General features: G+C 31.4%; 1 protein-coding gene across 2 annotated transcripts in view; it reads right to left on the reverse strand.

Annotated features, from left to right (window-relative positions):
• Positions 1-16,744, reverse strand: part of LOC115875534 (KH domain-containing protein akap-1) — a 55,759-nt gene that overhangs the window by 22,524 nt on the left and 16,491 nt on the right. Inside the window, exon 1 of one of the 2 annotated variants that reach the window (XM_030891024.1) lies at positions 13,398-13,789. The exons of the other annotated variant lie outside the window; for it this stretch is intronic. The gene's annotated coding sequence lies outside the window, so the exon portion shown is untranslated. Of the gene's footprint in view, positions 1-13,397; positions 13,790-16,744 lie in introns of those variants that run through there. 2 annotated transcript variants of the gene reach the window in all.

The following is a 16,744-nucleotide window of genomic DNA, read 5'->3' on the forward strand; positions in this document are numbered from 1 at the left end:
ACTGACTTTAGAATCAAGTTCAAAAACTAATTAAAGATAATAACCCGTAAACTTTGGTAATAAGTACTGTGTATATTTATTAAAAAATTAATAAATGCTTATCGTATACGATTTCGCTATACACCTATAGATTAGAAGTTTAAACGTTGTTCCTGTAATTTAAAGGTACATATTATATGATATTTTGATATTTTCTATTAGCTACACTTTTCCATGAATGGAATTCTTGGAGGATGTTTTTTCTATCGAATTGCGCAAACATTATAACTTCATTAACACTGATTACCTGGAATTTCTATTATTGTTATTATGATTGCCTTCCGCTAGCAAATAATTTTCAAGCTACCACAACCATTTTTACACCGGATATAATTTCACAAATAATTACGTTAAACCATAATATTATATTTTAAATATTATTTGGATTTGGTTGTTTATTTTTTTTATGTAATTCACTGAATAGAATTGGAAAAATTATACAAATTGTATAAATAAATGTTCCTCCACAATTGAAGTTCTTTTATACTCACCCTAGCACTAGCCGTCAATTATTTGTACCAAATTCAAGGTAAAAGTAAATTAACAGAAAAATATGACAAAAGATTTCCCAAAATATAGACTTTCAGAAAATAGATAAAAAAGGGCGTTGCTGGAATTATAATTACTTAAATTATGCAGATTTCCATGCAAATGAACGTAGATCGGCAGACTGGGAATGAATAGACTGTGACATACTGTTTTAAAATGAAAAAGAAAATTATTATTATATATATTATATATCACTTTCCTATAAAATTGTTCTAATACTTTCGATAACACCCTCGTATTTGAACTACATAAATAACTAGACTACATAGTAACAACTTCTCTTAGGCACTTGAAATGTTTCTTAATAATATCTTATTGTGTCAAGAATTAATAATACTTGATGTACTTCTCTTGTATGCTTTATCTATTCATAGTCATTACGCTAAAATAATTATAATACTTACTCTTTTTTAGAATTTTAGCGCATTCATATTATGATTAAATATAAATTGTCACTGTCAAAACAAATTTGTGTTATTCTATTGACCAATTATAATGCAAAACAAAAATATTTAACGTTTAGCTACATACAGCCCTTTTAAAAGATAGTGTGATATGAACTAATATAATCTCTATTTGATAAAATATTTTCGAAAAGATTAGCATTGTCAACTTCATAGAAAAGACCAAAAGAGATATGGAACAATACAAAGAAGAAAGAACTGATAATAATAAATGTGAAAATTAAAATTGACATTTTTATTTGAATCATCTATAGTATATTATTATTTGCTTTAAAACCTGACAAAATAACCATAATAAGTGTGTGGAGGACTTTAGACAGCCACCTAGGGTGAATTTGCTGAAAAAAGAGTAACATTGAAAACTACCCTAATTTGTTCATGAACTGGACGCTATCTCCAAAAATAATCAAGCTACAAAAACAATTCATGAGGAAAATTTGCTTGTCCATTTATTATGAACAACTTTCATACGGGTCAATTTGCTGTAAAACAAACTTTTTGAAAACCACCCCAAATGGCTCATGAAACGGCCGCTAAGTCCGGAAATAATAAACTCCTACTTTTTGTGATCAAAAGGTTTGACCAAACCAAACCAAATTTCAAATTTATATATTATATAGCGTGGGAGTAGCAAGGTACAGCTTGCCATACTAGAGCCGTCCGGTATACAAGGAAGGTAATGTGGCTAGCACTCTACGCTTCAACCGCCTATTATTACCTCAGTGTGAATCCCAAGTACTCATTTTAAGGCTGAGTCGACCTAGGTACCCAAACTATTTTTATTTTAATAAAAATAGTTGGTTGATGAAATGCCGGGTGTAGGAATCGAACCCACTACCTTCAGATTGGTAGACGAGAGCCTGTACCTCTACGCCACCGGGCACGATTATTATAAACTTGGTATTAAGTTTTATGTCAAAAATAACGACATGTATAAAATTATTAGAAACAACGCCCCACTTATCCAATGTTACACGAAAATAACAGGTGACTACGACAGTCTAGATGCATATTTCATCATTGGCATTTCCAATACAGTTAAAAACATTCCAAAACATTTTCTTTGACTGGTTATATATTGTCGGCGACCTTCCTTCTATGCCATTTCTTGTCGGTTACGTAAAAACAAGACATTTGACATTCAGACCAATAGGAGAATACTTTCATTCGATGTCTACGCCGTCGAATGTTGTGGTGCTCGTCACATTTGATTATTACATTTTTCCCACGCATCTGACTTGTTAGTAGAAATAACAAGCAGAAGAAATTAAATTACCATATTTCCAATATGTTTAAACATTCAACAAAATTCATATTATTGATTTTATAACTTTAACGATTATTATTATATTTTTTGGGTAAAAAAAGAAAGAAGTTAACATTCCTTTACGCGCGTTGGGAGTAAAAATTCAAGGCCGTGATACACGATCTAGCGAGACGAAAAGTGGTAAGGACTAGGTAGCCTACGGTTTAGAAATATACCGGGTGAGTCTCAAAAGTGGCGCACCCCTATAACTTTTTTATTTTATCAGATAAAAAACGAGATTTGGTATGTGTTGTATATGACATAAATTAGGATTGATGGACGTATTCAATTTTTCTCGACCACTTAATGACTACAACTTTTGATTTTTAAATGGCACCCTCGGTATTTCTTAACTTTATTCGATAGAAAATGACATTCTGAATAGAATGACATATCATATGTCAACTTTTGACATTTTTTGCTTAAAACAAAATTGAATTTTAAATTTCAATCTAGAGTGCCATGGATGTGTTAAAAACACTAATTTTTAATCAAGGTGCCTTTTTTCGTGTGTTATCCTGGCGGGTTAAAAGATGCCCAAATCGTATTTTTAATCATAACTCAATTTTTTCAAATGGAACGAGGGTGGGTCATTAGCATATTTGGAAAAAGCATTTTCTTACGAATAATTTGGTACCATACACTTGGTACTTCGAGTCAAATTGTCGTTATGAATCGCATGTTGCAATTTCAAATAAATTGACATAATATGTCAATTTTTATACCATATTATGATATGTCATTCTATTCAGAGTGTCATTATCTATCGAATAAAGAAACAAAACACCGGGGGTACCATTAAAAAATCAAAAGTTGTAGTTATTTCCGGTGAAACAGGAAGTACATTTAACTACATTTTTTCAAACATGTCCTTCAATTTTCAAATATGCGCACATAGTGCACATACAATTTTTTTGAAATAATTTCAATTTTAAAAAATTAAAATAAGACAATTTGTTACATCAAAATGTTCATATTTTTACGACATTCTTATAAAAACACGTGTACAGATCTTAGAGTAATTACATATGTGTCAAAAATCAAAGAAAAAGTTTAAAATAGATTAGACAATATAAATACAACCAAAATGACTAAAGCGATAACCAATTCACACTTCATAAGATTTTACTAAAAAACACAATCAACAATTTTGCTCTAATTGAATAATTTTTACAAAATTCCCATGATTAAATCGGTTGTTTTCTGATCCTTTTTGTAAAATTCCCAGTTGTGTGTAAAATCCTATAGAATATTTTAGGCAATGACTTAAATGTGGTAAATATATATAATTAAAATCTAATATAGATAATGAATTATTAGTCTGTCTATGTAAATTAAAAAAAAAGAACCAAAAAATATTTTTGCATAATTATATAGAAATCTTATTTGACTAACATTAAGCTAATCAAAAAGGGTTATTTCAGAGCAAACTAGAATAATAATATACTGGATCATAGGGTGAGAGGTCGGAGTATCGATTTTCAATTTTGTCAGTCGACTGAAAGGCATTTATAATATTCTGTAATTTATCTAGCATTATTTTGAAATATGGCTTTATTCATATACAGACGTCGGCATGGAATATATGTGGCTTCCTTGAGATTTATTTAAGCTACCTTATAATGTTGTACATAAAACAGGATCCCAAACTTCAAGGTAATCCTCGGAATCTAAGTCACTAATAAAATTCCGTTTTGCAAAAACGTAAACATTATTGTAAAATCGTTTCCAATTTTTCCTGGGTTTGGAGCTATTTTAAAATAAATAGAATTGCAAAACTGCCATAATCAAATTCGAGTTTGGCGACACTCTGTACAAATAAATTAGGTAACATTTTAGTACCCTATGATTTTAGACGACTTATGAGTGCCCTTCAGACTTCAGATGAACCTAGCAAAACTAGCAAATGTTTCACTTTATTGGTAAAAATAGTTTTTTGGATTCTTTTAGTACAGTGCTATTCTTTTTATTTAGTAATGTACAGGGTGGGCCAAATTTGACGCTTTAAATGGAAACACCCTTTTCTATAGGAGATAAGACAAAAACTAATATCGGTGTCTGGAGCTCATTTTTTGCCAAAAACATGATGGTGAAAACTGTATATCGATATCTGTTACCGTTTCGGAGTTACGGGGTGTTTTTCAAAAATATGCATTTTTAACATATCGCTGTAACTTTTTTTCTATGGAAAATTTTGTATTTTTATGAAAACATTTCCATAGCACCTTTTTACGTAGAATTTAATGGTTTAAGTATAATTTTTTAATAATTAATAATTTAAGAATTATCAACAGAAAATTTGATTTTTTATATGGGACACCCTGTATATTTTTAATTTATTGAAAATAATTTAAAATTACCTTTCCAAAAACACAGTTGATATTTTGCTCGATTCATCTTCGAGATATAGAGTATATAAAAATTCGTCCGATTTAAATAAGTAGGCTTTGAACGGCACCGGCTGTAATGCAAAAAAATTCTAGCTGTGAGCATCAATTAAAACGAAGATAATATTATGAGAGATGCAGAATTTTATAACTTAAAATATATTCAACCAACATCAACACATTTAAACTATATCTAATAACAATAAAAATAAATAGCAAACCAAGACATGAGATTTTGCTACAGGCGTTCGACGTATATACCGTCTTCTGTTATGGATAGACGGGACCGTTTTTGAACATTCATCGTGGAATTCATTAACTCAGTGGGGGTGAAAGGTACCCTCTCATAACTGCTAAGTATTTCTAATTCTTGTCTAGATTATACGGAAGAATAAGGAATCTTTATTCTTCCGCAAATATATCCATAGGCACTAAGTCAGGCGGCCTCGGCGGCCAACGGCTGGGAACTTGGTTAGCTATACAATTATTATTCTTGAAATTGGCTGCAAAAATTTGCTGATAACTTCGTTCAGCTGATAACAGCGTTCAGAGGCGGTGCGTCGTCTTGCTGGAAAAATATGTTTTCGAGTTCCATTAAGGGCATATCATCAATAAGGGGTCCAAAGCCTACTAGTTAAAAGTGGCGAACTTTTAAAATTCTGTATTTCGAAGGAGATTATGACAAAATATCAAGTGTGCTATATTTTTGGAAAGGTAATTTTAAATTCTTTTCAGTTAATTAAAAATATAGAGGGTGTCCCAAATAAAAAATTAATTTTTCTGTTGATAACTCTTAAAATATTAATTTTAAAAAAATTATACTTAAACCGTTAAATTCTACGTAAAAAGGTGCTTTGGAAATGTTTTCATTGAAATACAAAATTTTCCATAGCAAAAAAGTTACAGCGATCTGTTAAAAATGCACATTTTTGAAAAACACCCCGTAACTCCGAAACGGTATCATGTTCTTGTTGAAAATTGAGCTCCAGACACCGATTTTAGTTTTCGTCTATCTCCTATAGAAAAGGGTGTTTCCATTTAAAAGCGTCGAATTTGACCCACCCTGCACATCTGGTACAGTATGATCCAGAAAAAAATACTTTAGAGGGGCCACAGGGGATATGACAATCAATGACACACAAACTTCTTATGCCATTTAATAAAAAATATCTCAAAATATTTTCTAAAAAACTATAAAATATATATCCATCAGAAATTTCTTGTCATAAAAATATAATCAAATGTAAAGTGCTGATAGTAAAAAAACTTAATTACCACTTAATTAAGCTATAAAATTTATGTTTTGTCAGTGAGGACATATTTTAATTGAAATGTAAACAATATCACTGCAGGCTGATAAAAAAACTCTGACAAGATGTTTTTATATCAAATAAAATAAACTCTATGAAGCTGGGCGTGTTTAATTAATATATTTTTTTGTTAATTAACATTTAAAGCTATCTGACCTTCAGTAACAGTTTAGATGCAAAACTGTGTCAATATATTCTTGAGTTATATGATAACAAATTGATACTCCAATTGTTTACATAGGCTCGAAATATTGAGTGTTTTAGATAAATTATCTAATATTGGAAATTTGCTTTATGATAAGGCAAAAAAACTGAAAGAGTGTGTATTTTCATTTAATAGATAGGGTTATACCAGAAAATGATAGAATTTTAAAAAAATACTGATAAATGCTTTACGCAATGACATTTCTTTTGATTTTATTTAAAGATTTTAATTTTTATTAAATATCGAATAATTCTGGTGCAACCATACAAAATACTACTTTTATATAGTCTGTTCAATGAGAGGAACCATGACCCATGACATACTATGTCATGGATACACGACGCTAGGTTAGGTTAGGTTGCTGGGGTTTGGAATCCTGTTTGATCACTCACTCGAAGGCCTAGGGCCCATTGCGATATTGTGTATACCCCACACTGTATTATTGTAACCAAATCTTCCTCTCATTCTTTCTTTGCGTTAAAGCACTGTCAGCTCTTTGCAAAGTTCCCTACACGACAGTAACAACAGAAGAACAAAAATGACAGACACAACTGTTTGTGTCTGTCGGTAAATTGAGTTTTCTGTCAATTTTTGGCTGTTGTCTATCGAAATCTTCCCTGACTCGCGTGGGACAAACCATTACCGGTTTTCAAAAATGCGGCTTATTTTTAAATACCGATAAGAACAAATGGTTTTAGAAAGGATCAGAAGATTAGCTAAAGATATATTAAAATTATCAGGCGATGAAAACAATATCTGAAAATGTATTGTGGCTTCCACAATACATTTTTTATACAGTTGCGGAAATTAATTCTCTATTATTACTTATTTTTTTGAAAATATAGACAATAAGAATTTGCCAAAATTGTATATTAGATATTATAAAATTCGAAATATTGTAATTTTTCTACAAAATGCTAAGGTAATCAAAATCACAAGGCTAATCAACATACAAAGCAACATCATAATCTCATACACTTGACCTATTTCTAATTATAAAAATTTGATAACTGACAACATTAAAATTAAAACGGCGAATTTATATAATTTATTTTTTTCCTTATATTCGAGCTTTATTTAAACAATTTAAAATAATTAATTTCAAAACATAAATATCCCCATAATTTGTCGAAATTTAACATAAATATATATTTTTTAGTACAGGTATTTATTACCGTTTTTACAGGACTTTATAATAAACAAATATAACAATTTTAGATCGTAGTAGATATACCTATTGTATTATTCAAGATTCTATGTTATTCTATATAAGTAATACATGTAAAGCAAAGCATTTATTACAAATAACAGAACATTAGTTGTAAAAAATAATGTTCTTATTTCTTATTCAAATGCAAAATTGTATCCAAAAATAGAATTAAAAAACACTTTTTTACTAACATGTCATAAGTACAGAAAATATATCTTGTCTATCTTTTTAGCCGACCATACCAATAGGTATGGTAGGCTATTAAGATCGACAAAAAAAAGTTTTTTAATTTCACTCAAAATGAGTTATTTGGGTCATAAATGACCTAAATACAAAATATTTTCATGGTGTCTATGTCTGTCCGTCTGTGTGCCTGTCTGTCTGTAACACGATAACTCAAAAACCGCTAAACCGATTTTAACCAAATTTGGCACAAAAATACTGTGGCACCCGAAAATCTGGCCATTAGTTTTTGGTAGGGGGTGGGGGTTGGTAAGGGGGTATGGGAGGGGGTTAAAAATTTAAAAAGATCGTAACTCCAAAATTACAGTAGCTAGCGAAACGCGGTTTTCAATTTAAGATTAGGAATAATATTTGCAACAAAATTTGTAATAACATCAAAATCTAAACTAGGTTTCATATGAAAGTCGCAGTTTTTGAGATAAAAAAATTTGGAAAAATTCCTTTACTTTGAAACTAAAGGAACTGCCTACTAACTTTTTATTAACATATTTTAGTATGGGCGGCTATACGTGCCTCCCGGCGCAAAGTATTTTTAATGGCCGTAAAATTTGAGTGACAGATATTGTATTGTCACTGTCATAAATCAACTCGTTGAACCGACTTTAAACTACAAATATGTATCTAATTATAAAAGAAAATGCAGTAATTGCTACATACAAATAATAATACCACATTGAGTAATAATTTAATTGCAAATGCTTTTTACCTCAACTGGCAGTAAAATAATGATCAATTAATCCGTGTTTTAACATATTCCTTATTTTGTAGAAAATTATGCTAATTGGTTAAACACATTGACGTTTGATTAAGCAGTCACTGGAGATTTATAATTTCCACATTGTTGGGGGCAAATAAAATTAAATGCCGATAATACAGATTTTTTTTTAAATCCGGCAACGCTGCAGTACGAGAATTATATTATTATTATTGCACGTAATAAAATTTATTTAATCTATTACATAATATATAAATTAAATTTATTCTTTAACAATAGATAATATTAATCAAAACTATACTATTCATATCAAAAGGCATTCAATTATAAAATTCTGATAAACAATTATTTAAAATATTTTTTTAGCTAAAAGAGAACGCGATACTCAAAAACGTACCTATTTGATATAATTTTTTAAAGTACATACACGTTATTACTGCTAAAAAATGATATTTACTTATCACAAATAAATAATCATATTTTAGTAAATATGCGAAATTTAAGTAGGCATATCAAAAAAGTATTCAGTCGGCATTCTTATCATGTTTCGCTGGTAAATTGTATTACCGTTATTTCATAGAAATACAAATAATATAAATTACTATAACGTGCTCTATAAACATACTCTTAATGTTTCTTAAATTTTCTGTATTTGAAATATTAAAAGGATTTGATTTTTTAAATGCAATTAAAAGTCCAAAAAGAAAACACGAAACAATCGCAAATACCATTACTACAGTCAATCTGGTCAAAAAACGTCTAGACTCCCATCAAATTACCCCCGCTCTCATACTTTGCCAGTCGTAAGTGGTCCACTGGAAAAGCTTAAATTCGAAAATTCATATCCCCCCACCCCACCGTTTTTGAGAAACTCAAAAAAATTTGGGACTCGATTTTTCCGGTCCCACAGAAAATTTTATGGAACAAAAAAAAAGAGAGAAGAAAATTAAATTCTCTACATTTTCATCTCTAAGTAACAAACCTCTAAAACCTATGATGACAAAGTTAGAGGGCGCCAAAGTCACTCAAACGCAGTTTTTTGCATCTTTCCGGGCGAAGCCATTTTTTTACTGTCGCAAAGTTTTTAAAAGTAAAGAGCTAAAAAGCCTATCAAATTGATGTCTAACTTTTTTTCACGTTTTAGTAGACAGGGTGCGTCTTAAATAAGTGCAAATATTTTCAGGGCTGGTAGATCTCAATAAAAGAAACATATTTTCTCTTTACCGTTTTTCAAATAAATCTAAAATAACCGAGATACTTTACTTTGAAAATTAAAAAAAAAATGATTTTTTGTTAAAATTTTGAGAACCACTGGATCTTTTCTGGATTTTCTTTCTTGTAAATTTAATGTATTACCTATGTTACCAGTTACCATATCATCTACAAATCATAGTTTTTAACTAAAAACTAAAAAAAATCCAAATTTTAAAATTTTTTGTTTCGCGAAAAAAAACTCGTGTTTCTGGGGTCAAAATATACTACCCCTAAAATATTTCCACTTATTTAAGACTCACCTTGTATATATACGGGTGTTTTTCAAAACTGGCTCAACCCTGTAGTATTTTATTGTTTTTTTTTCATATGAAAATTGGGGTTTATGTTACTATATGACATAAATCAAGATTGAATAACATAATCATTTAATTTCGTTCACTTCCTGTTTCATCGGAAATGACTACAATAATTGATTTTTAGATGGTACCGTCTGTATTTACTTTATTTGATAGAAAATGGGCATTCTCAATAGAGTGGTATATCATAATATGCCAATTTTTGACATTTTCAAACAGTATTTTAAATATAAAGCTGCGTACACACTTAGCGAACGCATACGGCAGCATAGAACGAACGAATTCGGGAAATGTGTATGTAGAAACGAACGCATACGTTCGCGTGCGGTTGCGTTCGCTGACTTGGCGGTACTTCAAAGGGAATACTACCGCAAGCAAACAGATATATGATGCGTTCACTATGTGTGTACGTAACAGCCAACAGCGAAAAAGTACTTCAAACAAAATCACCGCATGTGTGCGGATTTGGTCGAACGTATGCGTTCGCTAAGTGTATACGCGGCTTAAGGACAATTTGACTCGAAATAGAAAGCATGTGGTACCAAATTATTCGTAAAAAAAATTTAAAATACGATCTGGGCATCTTTTTAACCTGTAAGGAAAAGACACGAAAAACATTAGACGATCAAATGTATTTTTCTAAGGCTCCTTGATTAAAAAATTAACGGTTTTAACATAGCCATGGCTACATTGAAATTTAAAATGTTTTGGTCAATTAAAAATGTCAAAAGTTTATATAGGTACTTATGACATGTCATTCTATTCAGAATGTCATTTTCTATCAAATAACCTAAAAAAATATCGACAGTACCATTTAAAAATAAAAAAGTTGGAGTCATTTCCGGTGAAACAGGAAGTGGCCAAAACTAACTTATTACGTCAGTCAATTCCGATTTATGTCATATACTAACATACCAAATTTCGAGTTTTATCTTAACGGAAAAAATAAAAGTTATAGGGGTGGGCTAAAGCAACTTTACGCTTTTTTTTCGATCATAGAGTATTCTTCATGGCTTACACAATACCGAGACTTAGGTTAGTCTACACTAAAATAAATCACTGCAAAGGAACCCACCTATTTCAAAGCTACTACCTGAATAGACAATAGGCATTTCAAAGAAACCAGTGGCGGTCCGTGAGTTCTGAAGAACGGTGGGCACAGCCCTCACAAAAGAAAAATCATAGTATGAAGTACATAGTATATCTTTCTTGCTAGATGATGTTATTATTTGGTAGTATAAAGTGTTACGGAAAAGTGTCATAATGCACAGTACATATTAATTTTTTTACCTTTATCTTCGCGGTTGGACAAGAAAGTGTCCGTATGCCTCTTAGGACCAGCCGCCAATGAAAGAACCCAATATAGCCTAAAATTCTAAACGACGATTGTTTACGAACAAATAATGGACATTTTGGAAAATTTACTTTTCCGCCCTTTGACCAAAGATTTTAAATCTTTCACTTGAATACCGTCCGTTCTAACGTTTGTTTCATGATCATGCGGACGACTTTGACAGTTCCAAGAATTTTTTTAAGTGTTATAGGTAATGCTGTTTTTCTTATTTTCTACCTGGTAGGTACTATTATAACATCAATGTTACTATATAATCTTTAAACATTCCTGTAAACTTAAAAAAATCAAAAACTATGGAATTTTCTGTTAATTTGTTTGATGGTAAACATTTTGTGGGGTCATAAACTGATAAAAGCTCTAATTGAGCATCGCGTTCCACGCTTATAAAGTGCTTGAGTAAATAAATCAATATTGTATTCTGACTGATTCTATATAGATACCTATAATGTATAATACGTAAAATTAACGTTTTCGATAAAAATCTCTAACTAGAGCCAATTAGATTTACAGAAAACAATTCAAATGAAGAAATTGTTTTGAGGTTTAAATTAGCGTTGATTGGTTTGGTTTGGTTTTTAAAATTATTTAAGAAACAAATGTTTTATATGAACTCTTTTATATTTACACAAAGTAAAATATGTGAATCAGTTTGCAACAATTTGTTTACTCAATAATAATACAATAATTGAGGCGCTTAGAATAAAAGGGGTACTAGGCACAAGTGACTTATTTCCAAATGCAGATAATTTAGATACCGTTTTATTTGGTTTAAAATGGAATTAAGTATACTCGTATTCTACAGTGGCACTAAGTAGAGCAGAATGTAAAATTTACTTAATTTCCTTTTATTCTAAATAAATTGGTACCTAAAGTGTCTAAATATGTACTTAAGTCTATTTAGTACAAAAAATCACTTGTACCCCTTTTATTCTAAGCCCCTCAATTGAAAAATGTCGATAACTAGAAATCACAAAACAGCAGCTATAACAGCATATGTATCTAGTTAAAATCATTAAAACTGTATTCCACCTCATCATTTTTATTCCCTAAAACTAAAATGAAATCAAATTCTGAATAAACACAAGTAGGAATGTTCGTTGTTTAGAGTTTAGTTAATAAATTATCTCTAAATCAATCTGAAGCTTACTCCATATTTGCACTGAGCCAGTGAGTGCTCACATCCTAATAAACTGAAAGATTTAATTTGTATAGTTATTTTAATTAAGCATTATCAGTGATCTTATGTTTAATGTTATCGGTTAAACTGTTTTTGTTTGTCAAATTTTCTCTTTCATATATTTAGTAAGATGCAATTGTCGGAATTATAAACATAATAACGAACCGGATAAATCATAAAAAATCCGGATACAAAATATACAATGGAAACATTTATTCATTCGATTATAGGTGGAATGATTTATTTGATAAATTATCCAGCAAACGTCACGGTTAAGCATAAAAAAAACATAAAATATTACATAACTTTTTTATGGTACCCTACGTATTTCGTAAGAACCTATGGTAAGAACGATACCAGGTGCCTGCTTGTCGCTATTTTGAAGGAATAAAAATTTATACAATGTTCATCCACAAAGATTAAATTGTAAAAGACCAAAATACGAATTAATTAATAAATTAATATTAATAGTTGATATTGTATAATAACAATCCTAAAAAACACTAAAAGTGGCATAAAGTTTGCTAAAAGAGAGAAAAAAACAAAAGTTAAAAGCTAGTAAAAATCGTAACAAAATAAAAATATAAGTAAATAAGAAAATAATGCTTTAAAAATTTGCTATAAAGACACTAAACAAAAATTTAGGTATTTTTTCACTTCTTACTAAACAAAAATGTAATAAACATGTTAAATTATTGTTTTTAAATTTATTTAAATAATACTACGCCGGTAAAATGAAAGTGTCATCTTGCAAAGCACTCAGTAAAAAATTCAAATATTTTATTTAAATAATTTTCCATATTAGACAACCTGTAAACTAGCCTAAATTATTAAAATAGCATGTAGAAAAAGTGCAGGCCTACGTACCATGTTCTGCAAGAAGCAAAAAATCCAACGCGCAAAAAACCGTAACAGCTGTTTACTCAAGACGATCGACGCAAATCTCGAAAAATAACAATTCTCCGCCGATGAACGGTACCGGAATACGGATTGAATACCCTCGTTAATTGTTAAAAAACAATAATACACCGATTACAAAAAAATAAAAAAATAATAACTGACAGGGCGAAGAAATGTCACAGAGACGCGATAATAACCTGTAGCAGGACTTTGCCAAGCCTGCTGCGAGCGAGCGATTGAAAAACACGCGTTCGTTTCTTGCGACCGGCGGATGTAGAATTTACCACGTGGCCGCGTTCGCGAACCGCCCCGACGAGGTGTTCTTGAAAATTCGAAAGGTGTGCACATGCGCTGTTGCCGCCACCGGCTCAAGGTCTTCGCTGCCGCCGATTCCGAGTAGGGACGGTGCCGGTCTAGAGATGTTTCCTCAAATAATTGTGCGATGGATTTATTTGCTTTCATTCAGATAAAGCTTGTTCAATTGAAACACGGAAAACGGGGGGTACTTTAAAACGATAAATTCCAGAAGTTTTACAAGCCCTCGTGGTTTGGTACTAATTGGTTATAGATTGACACAAATTTATCGGTAAGACGCAGAAACTAAATAAACCAAGGATGTATTCGGTCCCTTGCATGCCACCAGCAAGCATGCCACAGATTAAGTATTATTTCAATTGGGAAGACATTTTTCAAAAGCCAACAATGCATTCGAGAAAAAAAAACAAAAAAAGTCTGACAACGCCATAGCCCTATGTCCGAGGTCACGGCGCGGCGGCGTTTATCAGCAAGATGAAATAAAGGCCACATCTGTAAGTTAATCTGTGTCTTGGTCATGTTTCCAAAAAGAAAATTATAACTTTTACTCGTATACGAAGCTTTTGACTGAATGAATTTGCTTTTATTCAAATAAAGCTTGTTCGATGTTCAATTCAGGAAACGAGGGGTACTTTAAAATGATAAATTCCAGAAATTTCCTCGTGGTCGAAAAGGCCTCGTTCGAAAACTCCTCGTGGTTTGGTACTCTTGGTGATATTTCCATAGAGAAAATTTTAACTTCAACACATATGAGAAGTGGACAGCGTCTTACTCCAATCCACATACATCAATTCGGCATCAAGGATGATCTGAGATGCCACAGCCATGAAGAGGGGTCTTGAAGTTATCTATTTGTTGAATATTCGTTATTCATGGAACAAATACAAATAATAATACTTTTGTATACCGGGTGCGCCTTATATACAGTTCGGACCACTCTGTATAGCATCTACTACCGGGTCCAGACCAAGGGGACAAAAGGTAAACACGATTTTGAGACAAAAACAAACTTGCGACAAAAAATGGGGACTTCTGACAAGGCAAACTTGAGACAAATTGTCCACACCGCAAACACAAAAGAACAACAAAGTTAAAAGTTTAGTTGTTGCGAATGAGTTTTATTAATCATGTGTCATTTTACTGGTCTCCTACTGTTGGCAGCACATGCCATCCACACTGCGCCGACAATTTGTCGTAAAATATACGAACAAAACGTACACTTTGATCTTTATCTCTCCGAATTTTGAAACAAAACAAAAACGAGACAAAAATGTCGCATAAATGTATTGGATTTGTCGCAATTCTGTCGTAAAACATGAATGAAATTCTGTCTTGTCGTTGTTTTGTCTGCTTGGTCTGGATAAAATATCGGAATCTTATAACTAGTTTAAAATAAGCGGCAATAGTGGATGTGAAGGGTTGGATGGGCGTATAACATAAAAATTTATTTGTATTGTTGAAAGAGAATTGCATTAAAAAGAAGCAAGTAGCACTCTTCCAAATTAGACCTGTTCGGTGTTGAAATTTGAACACCGGTGTTAGGTGTTGATGACCACCGGTGTTTCAGTCGGTGTACGGTGGTGGCGGTGTTTATCTCAACACCGTCACCGGTGTTCATTTCAGCACCGGTGTTCATCTACAACACAGGTGTTTATCTCAACATCGGTGTTTATCTCGACACCGTCGTTTATCTCAACACCGATGTTTATCTTAACACCGGTATCGCGATGAACACCGGTGTCGAGATAAACACCGGTATCGGTGTCGATGGCGCCGTTTGTTTGTTTTTTTAGTTTTTTTAATGTAATATTTTTAGTTCATTTTACAGCTACGAATTTTTGCTTCCTTATGTTTTGTTTTGGTTTTGGTTTGTGGTGCGCTTTAATAAACAATAAAAATAAGCACCGATACGACATTATTATTATCAGGTTTATTTTGAACTTATTAATTAACATTATTTCTCTTCTTTAACCCGTTTACCAAACACCGGTGTCGATATCAAAACCGGTGTCGTAGTCAAAACCGGTATTGAGATGAACACCGGTGTCCAGACCAACACCGGTATTGAGATGAACACCGGTGCCCAAACCAACACCGGTGTCGCAGATGAACACCGGTGTCAGCCCAACACCGGTGTTAAAACGGTGTTCCGGTGTTTGGAACAGGCCTATTCCAAATTACCTCAGGAAGAAAAAAGATGAGATAATATTCAAATTATTAAATGATTACGATCAGGGATCAGACTAATGTTTTTAAAAACATTTTAACGTTAATCTCATATTAAAAGTACTTTGGCAAAATTAGGTCCTTAATTAAGTGAAATGAATTTAACTAAAAATTGCTTTTTAATTACTTCAAAAATACCTCCTGTATTATGACAGTTCCTTGTAGGAATCTATTAATTGTTGAAAATATATTAACTGTTTTATAACTAACGTGCCATAGATTAACGTTCGTGTAGTACCAAACTAGATATTTTGCTTCCATTTTGAAAAATAATACCAACTGGTGATAGGAAGTTGAAAAAAGTTAATTGGAAATGTGAGTTATTGATAAACTATATTTTAAATCCTATTAGTTTCAAATTTATTCGATAAAAAGTAACGAAATCGTGGCCTGTGGAATGATTTCATTGCCAAACATTACAGACATGTTAAATTTTAAATAATACAGTAATAAAATACATTATTTCCACATTAAAAATTATAATTAAAAAAAAATCGAATATATGTCAAACTGATCTTTACGAACTAAACACTACATCACGCCGTACAAAATTCCTTGACAATTTAAAATACCACAACCAATGTAATCGCAGAACACAGAGTAATATTAAAGAAAGTTGACATCAAAACCTTTGAAATTTGTGTGACGTCCTGATTAAATTTTCAGCTCTATTTTAAATGTCAAGTGCATTAATGAACAATGAATAAACAATATTAAAAATAGCAGAGATGTAATCTGCCAGTTTATATTTAAATATAATCATGTAAGAACAT

This window comes from Sitophilus oryzae, unplaced genomic scaffold (assembly GCF_002938485.1).
Source record: "Sitophilus oryzae breed Bouriz unplaced genomic scaffold, Soryzae_2.0 scaffold_1389_pilon_pilon, whole genome shotgun sequence".
NCBI lineage: Eukaryota > Metazoa > Arthropoda > Insecta > Coleoptera > Curculionidae > Sitophilus > Sitophilus oryzae.